This window comes from Alligator mississippiensis, chromosome 5, assembly GCF_030867095.1.
Source record: "Alligator mississippiensis isolate rAllMis1 chromosome 5, rAllMis1, whole genome shotgun sequence".
NCBI classification, from domain to species: domain Eukaryota; kingdom Metazoa; phylum Chordata; order Crocodylia; family Alligatoridae; genus Alligator; species Alligator mississippiensis.
The window spans coordinates 8,899,735-8,916,480 of NC_081828.1; the positions used below are offsets into that span (position 1 = coordinate 8,899,735).

General features: G+C 46.8%; 1 protein-coding gene across 1 annotated transcript in view; it reads left to right on the forward strand.

Annotated features, from left to right (window-relative positions):
• Window positions 1–511: 511 nt before the first annotated feature.
• The window catches only part of ZFYVE9 (zinc finger FYVE-type containing 9), an 84,322-nt gene continuing 68,087 nt past the window's right edge, over window positions 512–16,746 (forward strand). The window contains exon 1 of the mRNA XM_059727831.1: window positions 512–660. The gene's annotated coding sequence lies outside the window, so the exon portion shown is untranslated. The remainder of the gene's footprint in view (window positions 661–16,746) is intronic.

Sequence of the window (16,746 nt, forward strand, 5' to 3'; positions counted from 1 at the left end):
GTCTGTTGGTCTGAGGGGCCTCCCTGTGAGGCGGCATGTGGAGGGTTGTCTGTGTGTGTGTGTGTGTGTGTGTGTGTGTGTGTGTGTGTGTGTGTGGGGGGGAGAGGAGGGTCTCCCCGTCTGTGTGCGGGGCTGTGGGGGGGTGTGTGGTGGGGGGATGTGGTTGTCTCCCTGAGGAATCTCCCTCGGTGTGTGTGTGTGTGTGGGTGTCTGCAAATGTGGTGGTGGTGGGTTGTGGGGTCTCTGAGGGCTGTCCCTGGATGTGTGCTGCGCCGTGCGGTTGTGTGTGTGTGTGGGGGGGGGGGATGTCCCGCGGGGGCGGGGGCCGTGTGCGCGTGCGGGCGGGGGCGTGGGGGGTGTCCCCGGACCGGCGGAGCGGAGCGGAGCAGCTCGGGGCGGGTCGGCGCGCGAGGCCCGGTGCCCCGTGGGGCGGGGGCGGGGGCGGGGCGGTGCCGCAGTGGCGCGCGGTGCCGCTGGGGCCGGGCAGGGGGCGCTGCTGCCGTGAGGCCGGGCCGGGCCGGGCCGCGCCGCGCCGCGCGGGGAGCGAGGAGCGGAGCGGAGCGGAGCGAGGCGGAGGCGGCGGCCTCTGTATGGCGGCGGCGCGGAGCGGGCCCGGGGCTCCCAGCCATGCGCGCCCGGCGGCGCCTGCCGCCTCGCCAGGTGAGTGCCGCCCCGGCCCGCAGGCCGCTCCTCAGGCCCCGGTTGCTGCTCGGCCGCTCGGGGAGGCTGCCGGGGCCGGGGCCGGGGCCGGGGCCGGGCGGGGGGCAGGTGCGAGGCGAGGCGGCGCGTCCCCCGGGCCGCCCTTCAGCCTCCCCGCTTGCCGCCTCAGCCTGGCGGTCCGGCCGCCGCGGTCCCGAGGGCGCATCCTGCCCCCAGCCCGGCGCCGACTGGAGGTTTGCAAAGTGTCTTTGTTGGTTGGACATGGTTGTTGTTTTGTATTTATTTATGATTATTTCCGTGGTTTGATGAGAGGAATTGACCCTCCCCTCCGCTCCCCTCCACGTGCCTGCACCTCTGGGCAGTGTTTAGTCCTCATGAATCTGCCTCGGAGGGTTTGGACCAGGCTGCGTCCACTCGCAGACCGGCGGGGTCCGACCCGGGTCCGTCCGCAGGCTTCGTCTGGCACCGCCGGGGCCGGATCCGGCCGTGCCCCGGTCCACCTGGACGGGCAAGGGCAGGGCGGCCCCCTCGGGACACATTAGGCGGGGGAACAGTGCAATCTGGTGCAATCTGGACGTGCGAGGGGAAACACCCCCGTTATAGGCTAACTCGGGGGCAGGCAATTATTTTGGGTAGAGGGCCACTTACTGAGTTTGGCAAGCCATCGAGGGCCTCATGACAGGCAGCCGGGGGCAGATAAATATTAATTTTCTAAATTTTTTAGGGCTGGCTAGAATGGCCTGGCGGGCTGCATCCGACCCGCACGGGGCTAACTCGGGGAGAGCCGGACCCTGAGCTTTAGTGAGCTGGAGCTGGGGTCCATCGGATGCTGTGAGAGCCAGAGGTGTTTTGTCCAGGTATTGGATCCAAAACAGGAAGGGAGAGGAGAGGCGGAGGGCGTAGGAGGAGCTATCCTGAGGGCTGTGAGGGATTTATGGACCAGAAAGTGCTTCAAGAAGACCTAAACCCTGATTTATTTGTATTAGTTATTTATTTTTAATGATATGGAATGATCATAGGGTTTTAGGCATTCCTGATGGGTACTTCGGTGACGACAACCCAGTGTAACCATGAAAACCTGGAACTGAATATAAATATTTACAGTTGTGGTTCAAGTGTGGCTGGAAACTCGTGAGCATAGCCATCTTTATGACGTGTTGGGCCAAGAGTTGGGGGAAACATAGGAACACGTTTGGATATTTTGGGGTGAAACAAGAATGGCGCCTGCAACTTGATGTTCTCCAGTCCAGAGCTGGACCTGGATTCAAGCTCCTGCTCAGTCCTCTCCCCCATGCAGACCTGCTCAGTCACCTGCTGTGAGTAGAGCGTGCCTGGCTCTAGCTTTAGACAAGTCGTCTTCAGTACATTACAAAAAACAGTTGCTAATATTTGGCCTTTATTGGTGTGCTTTAGATTATAGCCGGCCATTAGGTCAGGAGAGAAATGCTTCTGAAAATCCAGGTTCCAGGGATCAAGATCAGGTTAAGAATTAAATTAAATAAGTTTGCTTTTAATTTGGCACAAGTGGTAGTCTGTGCCAGAGGGAATAGGGGTGTGTTGGGGGGTGGGGGAACAAGGGCAGAGGCTGAAGAACCTCTACTTTGGAAATGTTGTTTGGCCTGAACGGGGTAGGAGGAGAGAGATGCACTACTGTAATGTGGCCTGAGAATAGGATACCAGTTTCTGTTGCTGCATGTCCCTGAATTGTATCAGTATTAGCAGAGGGTAAACAGTTATGTTTTTACATTATATATTTTTGAATGATCCATAAGTTTTTATATAAGTGCAAATCTTACGTAAAATATTGAAACAGTGAGAGATTCCTTGACTAAATAACAGAGCCAAATGCTGTACATATTTATGAGTTCACTTCATTATTTTCAAATGTTAAGAGAATCAAAGTAATGGCATGATTGGCACAATCAAGGTAAATGAATGTTACTAACTCCAAAGTGTTACATTTCCAACAAGTGGAATTATGCTATTATAGTAAGTTGATTTATTAAAATGGATATTTTTAAAATTATAATTTTCAGTGTTTATTTTTGTTTCCTGTTGCTTTTACCCATGCTTCAGAAAATGAAAATTGACTAATCACTTCTGCTCTTATTTTTAGTCAGCGTAATATTCTGGTTTTAAATGCTCCCTACCACTGTTAATTTGGTTTGGTTTGTAAACACTGAGGGAATGCATCAAGCTTTCTATGTTGGATTTTAATTTAAAAAGGTTTTGTAACATTAAGAGGCTATGGGATTTGAAATCAGGGGAGCTGGGTTCTACTTCTGGCTTTATCAAAGATTTCCTGTGTGACCTTGGGCAAGTCATTTAATGATTTTGTGCTCCAGATTTTTTAGTCTGTAGAAAATGAATAATAAACCCCCTCACGAGTGTTGTGACATTCAGTTCATTTTGGTTTGTGGTCTGAAATCCTCTGGGGAGAAGAACTGTAGAAAATAATTTATTATAACTACTGATCCTGTGTGTTGGGCCAAATCTGGTTTAGCAATGTATTTTTAAAAGCAGCACCTTTTCATGTGTTGTTTCACTTCATTGAAACCAAACACAAGCAACAACATTAGATTCTGAGATTTTTATTTAAATATGATTTTTAGGATCCTTCATCTCTAGATTTTGAAGGTGCCATTACACCTTAATGAGTGTAATTATTTTTTTTATTGGTATTCAGTGTACAGAAGCAGATGCACAAAGACATTAAATCTTTACAGTAATTTATAGTTAAGATTTATGTATTTGTCCCACTGTAGATTTAGAATTATTTTCTCTCCCAATGAAAAAATTTAATATTCTTTTTAGAGTATAGCCCTGGAGTATTACCAAAAAAAGGAAAAAAAGAAAAGAAAACTTAAAAGTATTGATACTCTGTTTACCAAGATTACAGCTCCACCATCAAGAGCTGGTTAAGTTTCAAACAAACAAACTAAAGTAAGGCAGGGCTGTGTGAAACAGCACCGTTTCATTTCAAATTCCATTTCACTGTTTCAAAGGGACAGTGTTTTGTTTCGTCATTTTCTGTCGTTTCGAAGCACCGTTCCATTTCGTTTTGTTGAAACTGTTTTGACATTTTCGCCCATAGGCTATAATGGGGAATCATGAAAATAACCACAATTTTGTCATTTCTTGCCTGATTCAGATGCAAATTGCAGGGATTGTAGCCCCTTCTGAGGCCATGAAACTTGCCAAGTTTCAAGGAGATAGGTGCAGAGGTTTCTGGGAAACCACCTCAAACTGTTCAAAGCAAAACTAGTGACACTTGCTGTCAGGGGCAGCCTCCTGTCACCTGGTGCGCTGATCCGGTGGTCTGCCCACACCCCCAGGAGGTCTGCAGGACTGTGCTGGACTCCTCCCGGGGCTGCGGACCCCCGATCTGCACGCTTTCAAAGAGGCCCCCAAAAGCAGCACTTTGGAAACTTTTTGAGTGCCCTTTTTTCCTTTCAAAGCTGTTTCAAAGGCTTTTGATTAATTTTGATTTTGCTGTTTTAAGCTTGAAATGCATAGAAACAGCTTCGGTAGAAACACCTGGTGAAATTTCGCACAGCCCTAAAGTAAAGGTGGTTGATGTAGCAAACCTTAAAACAGATGAGCCAATAATTTTTAAGGTCGTTATTGGAGAAGCAAAATCAGAATATAGTATAAGAGAAGTAGATAAAAAGACATAGTGTATAATAATTATGCTGGGTAACAATGGGATAGTGACAGTGTGAGACAGCTTAGAACAGTCTGCTCAAGCTCACTGAGTTAGAGAAGTCAGATACGTCTAGGTGATTGCTTTTGCGGAACAGCGTGCCAGTCAATTAAAGGGAAAACTAACCTGTTTGACCTGCAGGTAAGTAGCTGCCGCTCTTTTGTGTTCTCTGAAGCAAGAAGCTCTGCTCAGCTGATTGAGAAGTAGCTTTCAGAGAGGCTTGTTTCCATCAGAACTGCTCAGTATAAAGAGTGCAAACTGGTATTGCTTATGAAGACCAGGGAGAAAAATCTTTAACGGTTTGATACTTATAGAACAATGCTATTTTGTTTAATAAATCCCAGGAACAAGGAGCAAACTTTTGGATAGGACTAAACAGACTTGCATTTTTCTAAATCTTAGATAGCCAATTATTAAGGTGTATTAACATGAAAGTAGTAAATGTATTAGATATACCCATGGCTTAAGTCTTAGACTGTTTGGACAAGCGTTGTGTTTTTCAGTACTGAATGGGAGTCAGAATTAAACACAAGTAAACTCAGGTGATGACAGGATGTTTTCACATCTGGACTTAATGTTGGACTTTTAACTCAGATTTTTCTCTTGAGTTCTTCAATCACATGTCATAGACATTCAAACTGAAACATATATCTAAGGATACCACTAATGGCTAGTTCCACTATATTATTTGCAGTGTGGCGCTCAAATGTAAAAATGTTTAACATACGTCCTGGTTAGGTAGGAATAGCATGCTTTTCTCTACTGTGAATGTGCAGTTTATAAAAATAAACACCGCCCCCAGGACTACTGCAGTAACTTTTTTGTAGTTCTTCCAGCTAATTCAAATATGGCCAAGTACATTTTCGAATTTTAAAATAAATACTGGAATGGCTTCCCTCGGAGTTCTTGGGTTCTTATCATCAGGGTACGTGGTCCTAGAGAATATTTACTGGACTCCACTGCATTCCTGTTTTCTTAGCTGAGGTAGCCAACATTTTTCAGTTTAGAAGTGTATTGCATATATATCACTGTTGTTCCTTTTTTGCTTCTTTCTGGTTTGGTCTGTGTTTCCCCTCTGGTTGTCCCCAATGAGGAGTGTAGTGTAGTGCGCTCTGATTAAATTATGCTTTTCGTGGGTTGCTCTTGCAGGGCAAATGTGAGTAGGGTATTACAAGGAGAAGGCATCTATAGATAGGTTGTTTTTTTCCCCCAAAGATTTCCCAACGTTTCTGTCACTGATTCAGATACACTATAACAGCAAAACTGGAAACACTTGTGTTCCAGGTTTTAAGACATCTACTGATATTTTAAGCAGTGTTGCTGAATCCCCTTAGGGTCAGGCTGTATGTATGGAAAGTTGTCAGCATCTTGTATAGACCAGTGCTCTCTCATTTGCTGTCACCAGTGGAACTGAACTAATGTTTGCAAAGAGGAAAGACTTAAATTGCTTAGGGCCTTGTGACTATATTTTCTTGCATCAACTCTCTCTGAGAACATTTCTAGATGCTAATTTCACTTTGGAGGCATGGCCTTCCTGAGTTTGTTCCCCTCCATTCTCATACTCATAATGGAGGGACTTGAAATGATCCAATAATGTTAGACAATACTATGAACCCTTATGAGTGGGGGACCATCTGCCTGATTAGAAGCCTGGGAATGTATTTAACTTGGCAAATTCAGTTAGGAAATACCAATTTATTTCTACCTACTGTAGTTTATTTACTTATTGCTTGAGTAGTCCCAAAGATGTTAGACCAGCTTTGAGGCTACACAAAAGAGCAAAGTGCTTAATGTATGTCCTAAGTACAATTACTATTGCATTGTCAATGGAGTGGCAGATGTGGGGGAAACCTGTCCTTCCTTCCTCCCAGCATATTTGGAATCCAGAGGTCATTTCCCATAAGATGATCATTTAAAATTAGGTCAAACATATGCCAGTGCTGTTTAGGCTTCTTTTAGTAAAAAAATAAGTACTGTTGCACTAATAAAACTTTACAACATTTTTTTTTTTTAACTTTCAGAAGCTCTCCCAGGGTGTCATGATATTTTGAATTAGTTTTTGAATAATAGAAGTTTTTGTTTAGATGCTTGACTTATCCAAAACTTTAGCATGGAAACACAAAATGAAACCATTATTTGTTTAGTGAATGCTTTTTCTTAGCACAGTTATAGTTATGCACATTGAAATTTAAACGTTTCTTTCAAGGAGTAATAGAAGTAGAAAATTCAAATCAAATTATAGAGGGCTTCATGCTGTGTTTTTGTTTTTTCTAAGAAATAGTATGATAAACTTGGTAATGTTTATTGGAAGAAGCACATCAAAGAGCTTTCCAAATCCCATAATACCCATTCTATATAATAATGACACCGTAATTATTAATGAAGATTCCTGTATTTTGGTTTCAGTTTTGCAATATTCAAACTGTGCAAAACATAAGTCGAAACAACAGGTTTGTAGAGCACGCATTAAGAAACACATTAAATAAAATTTGGCCAACTAGAGTGTTAGAACCAATATTTAAATGTAAAAATTAAGACAGCCTCAGGTTAAAAAATAGACTCCTTTGGTATTGTTACCAATGTAATTTAGATTTTTAAACATAAGTAGCTAATTTTCAATTTACCATTGTTTGTTTTGTACATTTTGCTCAGCTTTGACAATGAAACCGATCTCTCATTTCTACTCAATCACACTTTTCTGGTTCTCTTGCATTTATTCTGCCAAGAGCTGGCTAGCAAATGCTACAGGGGATATATAAGGAAGAAAGTCATTGAAACAGGGCTAGTGTTGATTGATTTTTGGTTTTCCTATTCTAGGCTTTGCTCAGACTGAACTTGATGTTTCTGAGCACTTAAGAGGTTGTTGGATGGGTGATGCTACAGAGCTTTGTCTACACTGTTAAAATGACAGAAATCCCCAGGAGCTCAGCTTCTGAAACCAGTGGAAGTCCAAACATGGATCAGGTGTTGGTTTTTGGGCCTATTTTTTTTTATCAACATTGTGGTGCCAAAAATGGGTCTACCTGCTGTAGTCCTATCTGCACAGTGACCATCACTATTTTTACTCATGTTCTTCTGAATTTGTTAGACTCATTAATAGGAAATTGCTGACAATTGCACTCAGGCGATTAGTCAAGGAAGCACTGCAGAGTAGGAGTTTTGATGGGATGGGTGTCCAAGAAGGGTGGCTGTGCCTAAAGGAAACGATCCTTTGGGCACAAAGCAAGACGATCCCCGAGCGAGGCAAAAGAGGGAAAGGGGCCAGGAGGCTTCCATGGCTGACCAGAGAAATCCAGGGCAGCCTAAGGGCCAAAAGGGGAGCACATAAAAAGTGGAAACAGTGTGAGATCACTAAAGATGAATATACCTCCTCTGCTCGTGCTTGTAGGGAGGCAGTTAGGCGGGCCAAAGCTACCATGGAGCTGAGGATGGCAACCCAAGTAAAGGACAACAAGAAATTGTTTTTTAGATACATAGGGAGTAAAAGGAAGGCCCAGGGAGGAATAGGACCCCTGCTAAATGGGCAGAAGCAATTGGTGACAGATAGAGGGGACAAGGCTGAACTCCTCAACGAGTTCTTTGCCTCAGTGTTCCTAAGCGAGGGGCACGACAAGTCTCTCACTGGGGTTGTAGAGAGGCAGCAGCAAGGCGCCAGACTTCCATGCGTAGATCCTGAGGTGGGCAGAGTCATTTGGAAGAACTGGATGCCTTTAAGTCGGCAGGCCCGGATGGGCTCCATCCGAGGGTGCTGAAGGCACTGGCCGACGTCATTGCAGAGCCACTGGCGGGAATATTCGAATGCTCGTGGCGCACGGGCCAAGTCCCAGAGGACTGGAAAAGGGCTAACGTGGTCCCCATTTTCAAAAAGGGGAGGAAGGAGGACCCGGGCAACTATAGGCCGGTCAGTCTCACCTCCATCCTTGGTAAAGTATTTGAAAAAATTATCAAGGCTCACATTTGTGAGAGCCCGGCAGGACAAATTATGCTGAGGGGAAACCAGCATGGGTTTGTGGCGGGCAGATCGTGCCTGACCAACCTAGTCTCTTTCTATGACCAGGTTACGAAACGCCTGGACACAGGAGGAGGGGTGGATGTCGTATACTTGGACTTCAGGAAGGCCTTCGATACGGTATCCCACCCCATACTGGTGAACAAGTTAAGAGGCTGTGATGTGGATGACTGCACGGTCCGGTGGGTGGCGAATTGGCTAGAGGGTCGCACCCAAAGAGTCATGGTAGATGGGTCGGTCTCGACCTGGAAGGGTGTGGGCAGTGGGGTCCCGCAGGGTTCGGTCCTTGGACCGATACTCTTTAATGTCTTCATCAGCGACTTGGACGTGGGAGTGAAATGTACTCTGTCCAAGTTTGCAGATGACACAAAGCTATGGGAAGAAGTGGACACGCCGGAGGGCAGGGAACAGCTGCAAGCAGACCTGGATAGGCTGGACAAGTGGGCAGAAAACAACAGGATGCAGTTCAACAAGGAGAAATGCAAAGTGCTGCACCTAGGGAGGAAAAATGTCCAGCACACCTACAGCCTAGGGAATGACCTGCTGGGTGGCACGGAGGTGGAAAGGGATCTTGGAGTCCTAGTGGACTCCAAGATGAACATGAGCCGGCAGTGTGACGAAGCCATCAGAAAAGCCAATGGCACTTTATCGTGCATCAGCAGATGCATGACAAATAGGTCCAGGGAGGTGATACTTCCCCTCTATCGGGCGTTGGTCAGACCGCAGTTGGAGTACTGCGTGCAATTCTGGGCGCCACACTTCAAGAAGGATGCGGATAACCTGGAGAGGGTACAGCGAAGGGCAGCTCGTATGGTCAAGGGCCTGCAGACCAAGCCCTACGAGGAGAGACTAGAGAAACTGGACCTTTTCAGCCTCCGCAAGAGAAGGTTGAGAGGCGACCTTGTGGCTGCCTATAAGTTCATCACGGGGGCACAGAAGGGAATTGGGGAGTATTTATTCACCAAGGCGCCCCCGGGGGTTACAAGAAACAATGGCCACAAGCTAGCAGAGAGCAGATTTAGACTGGACATTAGGAAGAACTTCTTCACAGTTCGAGTGGCCAAGGTCTGGAACAGGCTCCCAAGGGAGGTGGTGCTCTCCCCTACCCTGGGGGTCTTCAAGAGGAGGTTAGACGAGTATCTAGCTGGGGTCATTTAGACCCAGCACTCTTTCCTGCTTATGCAGGGGTCGGACTTGATGATCTATTGAGGTCCCTTCTGACCCTAACATCTATGAATCTATAAAAGCAGGCTTTGTAACATCCTTTTTAAAATAATTTAGATATTGCATCAGAAGTGCAATATTTGATATTAAACCTTCATTCTGTAAATAAGCCATCTCTTAATGTGTATGTTTTCAAGCCCGTAAATGTTAAGATTTTCCACTGAGGAAAGCATTGCATAAAACATTTTTAAATGGATGTAATTTAAAAATACCCTAGAAACTAAGTGATGTAGTATAATTTAATTTTGTTAGAATTTCCTGTCTTAGTACATAACAGAATATGGAGTAGTGTAGACATATATTGGGATCAGATGACTCAAGTTCATTCTTCACTTAATGTATGCATAGTCTTGGCACATCAGGATGGAAATGCTGTTCTATAATACAATAAAGCAATGTAGACTGATTTTCAGACTTTGTGCCTGATATCTTAATGGGCAAACAATATTAAACAACCTCTAGAATTTTGTGAAAGGCAAGGATTTTTGTGAGTGATAACTTTTATTGGACCAACTTCATGGTTTCTTAGACCATCATAGCTACAATATTGCTCCAACACTACTGAATTTTGCTACTCAGTAAATTGCCATTGCTCCTACTTGTAGGCTAGCTTCATAGTCTAGCCCAGGGGGCATGTTTGTTGTCAGTATATCATGGAATTGTAACATCGTGGTAGAAAGATTAATTTAAAAATAATATATTATCAAAGCTCTTCTGTTGTTTGGTGTGTGCACCATATGAAAACACACTTCACAGCTTTAAGCTACAGTGTAAGCAGGTTGCTTTAGATAGCATGGGTTTAAATTGGCAATTAACCAAATTAACTTAATTTTGAGGTTTTTGCATAGGTGCATGCTTTTGTACAAACGGTGAAGGGTGACTGAAAAGCCAGTTTGCTGTATACACTGCACTCTATGTTCTTGATGCTGATATAACTGTGAATTAAACAAAAACTGTCCCTTGATATATGGAACATTAATTTACCCTCTACTCCTTTGTAATTACTAATACACTGTAGCTGGTACTTGAAAGCATCCTTTTATTTGCATCATCATTTCCTAGCTGAATGTAACTTCTCATCTCTAGAATGTGTTTGAATTTTTCTTTCTTAATTTGTGTAGTTTTCTGTGTACTGGTTGGCTTTTTTTTTTTTTTTTTTACAAAAAGGATGTAAACTATGGTAGTAAATGAGAAATAAAAACTATTTTGGAGACTCATGTGCAACAAGTGTAAAGTAAATATTCTCGGTAGTGGAATTTTTCCTGTACTGTCTTTCTGTTTCCCCAGCCTTACTTTTCCCTCTAGCCACAGGCATTCATTTCTATTGATAAGAATTTCAAAGAAAAATAGTCTGGGAGCTGGAGCATACATGTATTCCAGCCTCTTGGCTCCCCAGGTTAGTTTTCCAGCCAGGGGGCACCCTGAACCTTTAGAGGAGCCCATTTCTTGACAACTTGGCCTCTCCCCTACCTAGGAATGGGGCAGGCTGTCAATTGGTAGCCCCCTGGGTTTTAAATTGCCTTGTGTTGTGTGAAGCCCAGATGGGCTGCATACAGGGTGATTTAAAGCCAGAGGCGTGGGGTAGCTGGGCTGGGGATAGTCTCTCCGACCATAGGTCCCAGCTCCCCAGCTGCAGCATTTAAAGCCTGCAGGGCTGTGAGCTGGGGCAGGGGGAAATAGCATTTAAAGCCTGGGGGCTTGGAACCAGGTGAGGCTTAACTTTCCCAGCCATGATTTCTGGCCCACTGGCTTTGAGATCCCTGTCCAAACCTCTCAGCTGAGCATCAGGGGTGACACTGAAAGCCCAGGGTGCTGAGAACCAGGCTTAGGGATAGCTTCCCCATCCCTGGTTCCTGCTCTTGCGGGCTTCACAATCCGAGTAGCAGGGACAGTATTTAAAGCTGGGGCACCAGGAACTGGGGTTGGGAGAAGGGGAATTTTACTGGGTCTGGAACTGTCTTAAGCCTTGGAGAGGGCTTCATCTCTGGTTGCACCTGCCTCCCCTCCAGGGTGAAACAGAGGAATGCACTGGGTTGGGGCTTTTCTTCAGTGGAAACCCTCTTGGAGCTCTGAGAGGGTTCTTGCTGCAAAAGAATGGCTATCTCTGTCCCATCAATCAGCCCCTGCGTGGTCTGTCAGGGAGCTAATGCTCTTCTTCCCTCCCTCTCCCTTGGAGGGAGGAAGAAAGGGAAAGCAGAAGGCTGTGGGATACTGGGCATCCTCAACACCTGAGAGAAATAAGTGAGATGGTTGGAAAAAGGAAATACAAAACAGGAAAGGAATGCCAGGAACCATTTTTTTTAATTCTGTCTGTTTTTTATTCAGTGTTTAAAGTGTGCTAAGTGCTTCACAGGAAAATAATCCCTTCTTTGAATAGTTTAAAAGCTATGGCTCTAATCCAGGGGTGGGCAAAATACGGCCTGCCAACTGATTGGATCTGGCCTGCCAGGGTGCCTACCACTTGATTGGATCCAGCCCATGGGTGCCCCTGTGACACTCTGTGTGGGGCCACATCCTGCCTGGGGCACCTCATGCTGTGCTCCAGGTTGCACCCATGGGCCCCAGTCCAGGTCAGCGCACACAGCTTCTGTTGGGGCTGCTCCTGGTGTGGCTGCAGCTGCCTAGGTGCTGCTTAGCTTGCCTTGCCTCCTGCAGCAGCTCCTCCTCTTGCTGCTCCCATGCCACTCTGGGCAGGGAGGAAGCTTCAGCTGGACAGCTTCTGCTCCAGCATGTGGGGCTCTGGCTTCAGCTCCAGTTTCCAGGTCTCTTCCACCCACTCCACCCACCCAAAACATTGGCAGTTTTGATAAGTTGTTGTCACACTGTGGGGAGGGGAGGGGAGGGGAAGGAGGTGTGCTGATCTGGCCCATCACAACTCATCAAAACTCCCTATGTGCCCCACAGGCCCAAATAATTGGCCACCCCTGTCCTAATCCTGTAAAAAGACAGACATCTCCACGATGATCAATGTTTTTGTGAAACCCTAATTATTAAATGAGGATTATATCTTTGTTTGAGATTGGAAGTTCTGTGGGGCCGAGTCACTTTCTTTGCGTGTGTATAGCGTAGCACAAGGATTTCAGCTCTGGTCTTAGGGCTTCCACAAATGATAACTAATAATGTCAGGTTTGTTACAGTCATGGCTGGAATTCCAGTCTGTGTATACATGTCAATATAACTTACGTGCATTGTTGTCTAAACAGTAAGCGTGTTTTTTGAAATTTTGGGTTAGAAGGAAACTTGAGAAAGTCACAGGTAGGGCTGCGAGACACTTCGGGTGCTGATTCAATTTGGAGGAGATTCGGCCCAATTCAGCGGCTAAATGTCTGAATCCAAATTGAATTGGGAGACCAACCAAAAGGTCTGAATTGATTCAAAGCTCTCCAAATCTTTTCCAAATTGATTCGGAGAGATTTGGAGATTTGGGCAGCCCCTGCTCATCATCGCAGGAAGCTGGACCCAGACTCCATGCCAGTAAGTAGGGGATGAGGTTGGGAGGGGCTGGAGGAATGGGGGAAGGGGCCATGGGGGGACCCCCGCCAGGCCCCATCCCCTGCCTGCTCCCCCTGAGTGCCCCCCAGCCCCAGCTCTCGGCTCTTAAAATAAATACATAAAATAAAAAGCCCTGCACTCACTGGCTGCTGCAGCAGCCATCGCAGCTTCTGGGGGCTCATGGCAGAGGCCTCCCATGCAGTGCAGGGCAGTGGGGGGCAGCGGGGATTGCCCTCCCACCTGGCAGCTTACCAAATTTCACCCCCTGCAGCTTAGCAGCAACAGGAGCCGTGCTTTTGGCCTCATGGCACAGCTCCCCTTCACAGTGAGGGGCAGTGCGGCTCGGCCTTAGCTGCCAGGTGTCTGTGCAGCCTCTGTCACAGTGCACTGCTGTGGCCTGGCTCAGCATGGAGTGCAGGGCCGTGTACTTTCAGGCAGCTCTGGGCTGTTGCTCACGGGGACCGCCGGCCAGACCGGCCTGGGTCCTGCATGCATGAGCCCTACGCCGTCTAGCTGAGCCACTTCTGTGCATGCAAGACTCGGGCTGATATGGCAGGTAGTCCCTATGAGTGGTGCATAGCCCTGGGTGACAGCCTGGAGCTGCCCAAAAGCACACGGCCTTGCGCCTTGCCTCACCGAGCTGGGCTGCAGCAGTGTGCTGTGGTAGAGGCTGCATGGATAGCTGGCAACTGGGGCTGAGCTGTGCTGCCCCCTGCCATGCAGGGGGGCTGTGCCATGTGGCCAAGAGCATGGCTCATGTTGCTGGTAAGCTGCGGGGGGTGGTGGAGGCTGGAGCCAAGTGGGGAGGCTGCAGCTGAGCGGGGGGGGGGCTGCACCCAGCTGTGGGGTGAAGGGGGGTGGGTTTGAACCCATGTGGGGGCAGGGGCGGCTGGCGGACCTACCCTTCCCGAGCTGCCCACCCATGGTTCCCCTGCACCCTCAGTATCCTCCCTCCACCCCCCCACCCCCATTTCTCTGGCTCCCCCCACCCCCTACTTACCTGGCATGGAGTCCAGGTCCTGGTCACTGTGACCCCTGTGGGGGGCATGTGGCACATGGGGGTGGGGGGGGCAGTCAATGAGGTGTGCAGGGGGGCTGTGCCCTGTGGGGGACAGGGGACCCACTCCTCCTGAGCAGCCCCCCCACCATAGCCCCCTCCACCCACATTCCCCCCTGCAAAAGCCCTTCACCCACATTCCTGGCCCTGTGGAGCAGGAGTGAGGGGAATGGGGTGGGGGGTAAGTTGTGGGTTGAGAGTCAGGGGCAAGGGCAGGGGCAGGGCACTGGCATATCAGTGCTACTCAACACTGCACATCCTGGTGAGCGAAAGGGTTAGGGGCAGCTCTGATTTTTCTGTGACAGAGAAGCCCAAAGTCAATGCCAAACTGTATAGCTAATTAGAATGTATTTTATTATGATGATGGAGGCATTGGTAGGCTTCCAATTTTCTTTACAATTGTAAATATATCAATAAAACATTGCCCAACTGATCTCATGGTCTTTTGTTTTAATTGGATTTGGGGGTATTATAAAGAGTGAATTTGGAATTTTTGTTGTTGTTGTTGAGAATTTGCAGGTTTTAAATAGGAAACACCAGAATTCCTGCTAGTGAGGCTAGTGGCAGGACCCAGGCAAAAGAGCCTGCTCAGGGCTGGCACCTGAGACCCAGCTGGAGGTGGCTGACCTCCTGGCCACTTGGGGACAGGGGGATATGCTTTGACAGTTCAAAGCAGGCCACTGCATGGGAACATCTTCCGGGCGATAGCTGCCCAGATGTCCGGGCAGGGGCACACATGGCAGTAGTGCTGCACAAAGGCAACTATGCAGCCACAGCCTACTGGCAGCTGGCCCAGAGGGGCAGGTGCCTCTACTGGCTTTGCAGTCCCCATCTGGGTCTGGCAGGCACACAGCCTTGGGGCCACATGCTGTCACAGGTGGCAGCAGGTCATAGCCAGGCATCAGCCCCCACTTCCAGACTGCTGCAGTGGGTAGAGGGTGCAGGGAACTCTCAGGGATGCTTCAGCAGTCCAGCTGGCACAAGGGGTAGTGTCCCCAGATACCAATTGGCCAGTCCCCAGAAGTTCCTGAGAGCACGTAGCCCTGAGCTACTTGCCAGGGCAGCCTTTTATATTGCTGGGTCCAGCACAGGTGCTAGCCCCAGGCTCTAGCTGCCCCTGGCTACAGATCCAGGAGGAGGCAGGCAGGGTTATTTTGCCCCAAGTGGCACAATTTGCCCCACACCAAAGTGCATGTCTGGGCACGTGCTCTGTGGCAAAAAGCCCGGGTTCAAATTTGCACAGCTTCTATTTGAGCGTCCTACTAGGCTCTAAGAGGAAAACTAGAGAAAGCCATTGAAAGATAGACAATTATTTGAAAAGGAAAAAGGAAGAAATGAGTAAAATTTTGAACAAAAAATAAATGGCACCAACAGAAATAGCAATAAAATTGGCAGACCTTTTCAAGAGTGGATGGAGACATTGTGTTTCTTTAGGTTTTGGGAGTCTTAGAAATGTTGCATCTGATTTTCATTGTTTGGGAGGTCCCCAGCACTGTGGGTCCCAAGGACTGAGTAGTTTAGGAACAAGATATCTGAATGTAATGGCAGGAAATGAGCATCCTGAAAATGTTTGCCTGTGCCTGTTAAATCTTTTTTATTTTCTCTTGTAATAACAGATCTCATGTTGTTGTCATTATTTATTGCACTTATCATAATCACCATCATCACTGTTTAACTAATGTAAATAATGCATAATTGTCCTAATTCTGATTTATGCCAAGGCTGAGTTGCACCACTGTGGCAGCAAAGAGGAGTTTTTCAATGAATCAAAGTGTAGTTTGCTTCCACTTTAAGGTCAGTTGACACTGCTGGAGTAGTGTAAAGGGGTGTCTGCATAAGTGTTAAGAAAATATTCAGGAACAGCAGTGGAGCCATACTATCAGAACACTGCACTGCTTACATTGTTATGAATTACTTGTTGGTCATGGAGTTACATGAAGTACACTAACAGTAACAAACTTTTCAACAGCTGATGAGGCGCAAGATCTACTATTTCATGTTGCCATGTAAATAAACATCTCTTTCCATAATCAAAGCACAAAGCTTGTCACCCCCCGGGGAAGTACAATTACAGGGGGAATTAAAAAGTTATCCTGCTCCCTCCAAAGTACATGCTGAAAGGAGCCTGACAATGGTCAAACCCTATAAAATGTAAGATTTCAGGAATCTGATGTGATTATGTAAATAACTTATTTTGCATCTATAATTCATAACTTACCCAGTACTAACAGGCAAAAAGGGGAAGTGAGTAAGAAAGTCATGATCGCAGCAAATGATTTTGTTGTACTGGCACGCTGAGCAATGCTGTTGTTTGGAAGAGGAAATATCAATGGATGTTGATGACAATCTTAATAGCTGATTGACTAGTTTTTGGTGGACTGAAAGGGCATGTACATATGCAGACCTACATGCTATACAGACCTTTACTTTTCTGATATTCTATGAAGAACAGCTAGATGGCTACATAACATAGCTTTGTGGATTATTTGCAATGACTTTCCTCCATGGTTAATACCTCACTTATGTATTGGTGAGCCAATGCATAAGTAGTGGTGAATAATTTTTTTTTCTAGTGGCATGTCATGGAGTATCTGTTTTTTA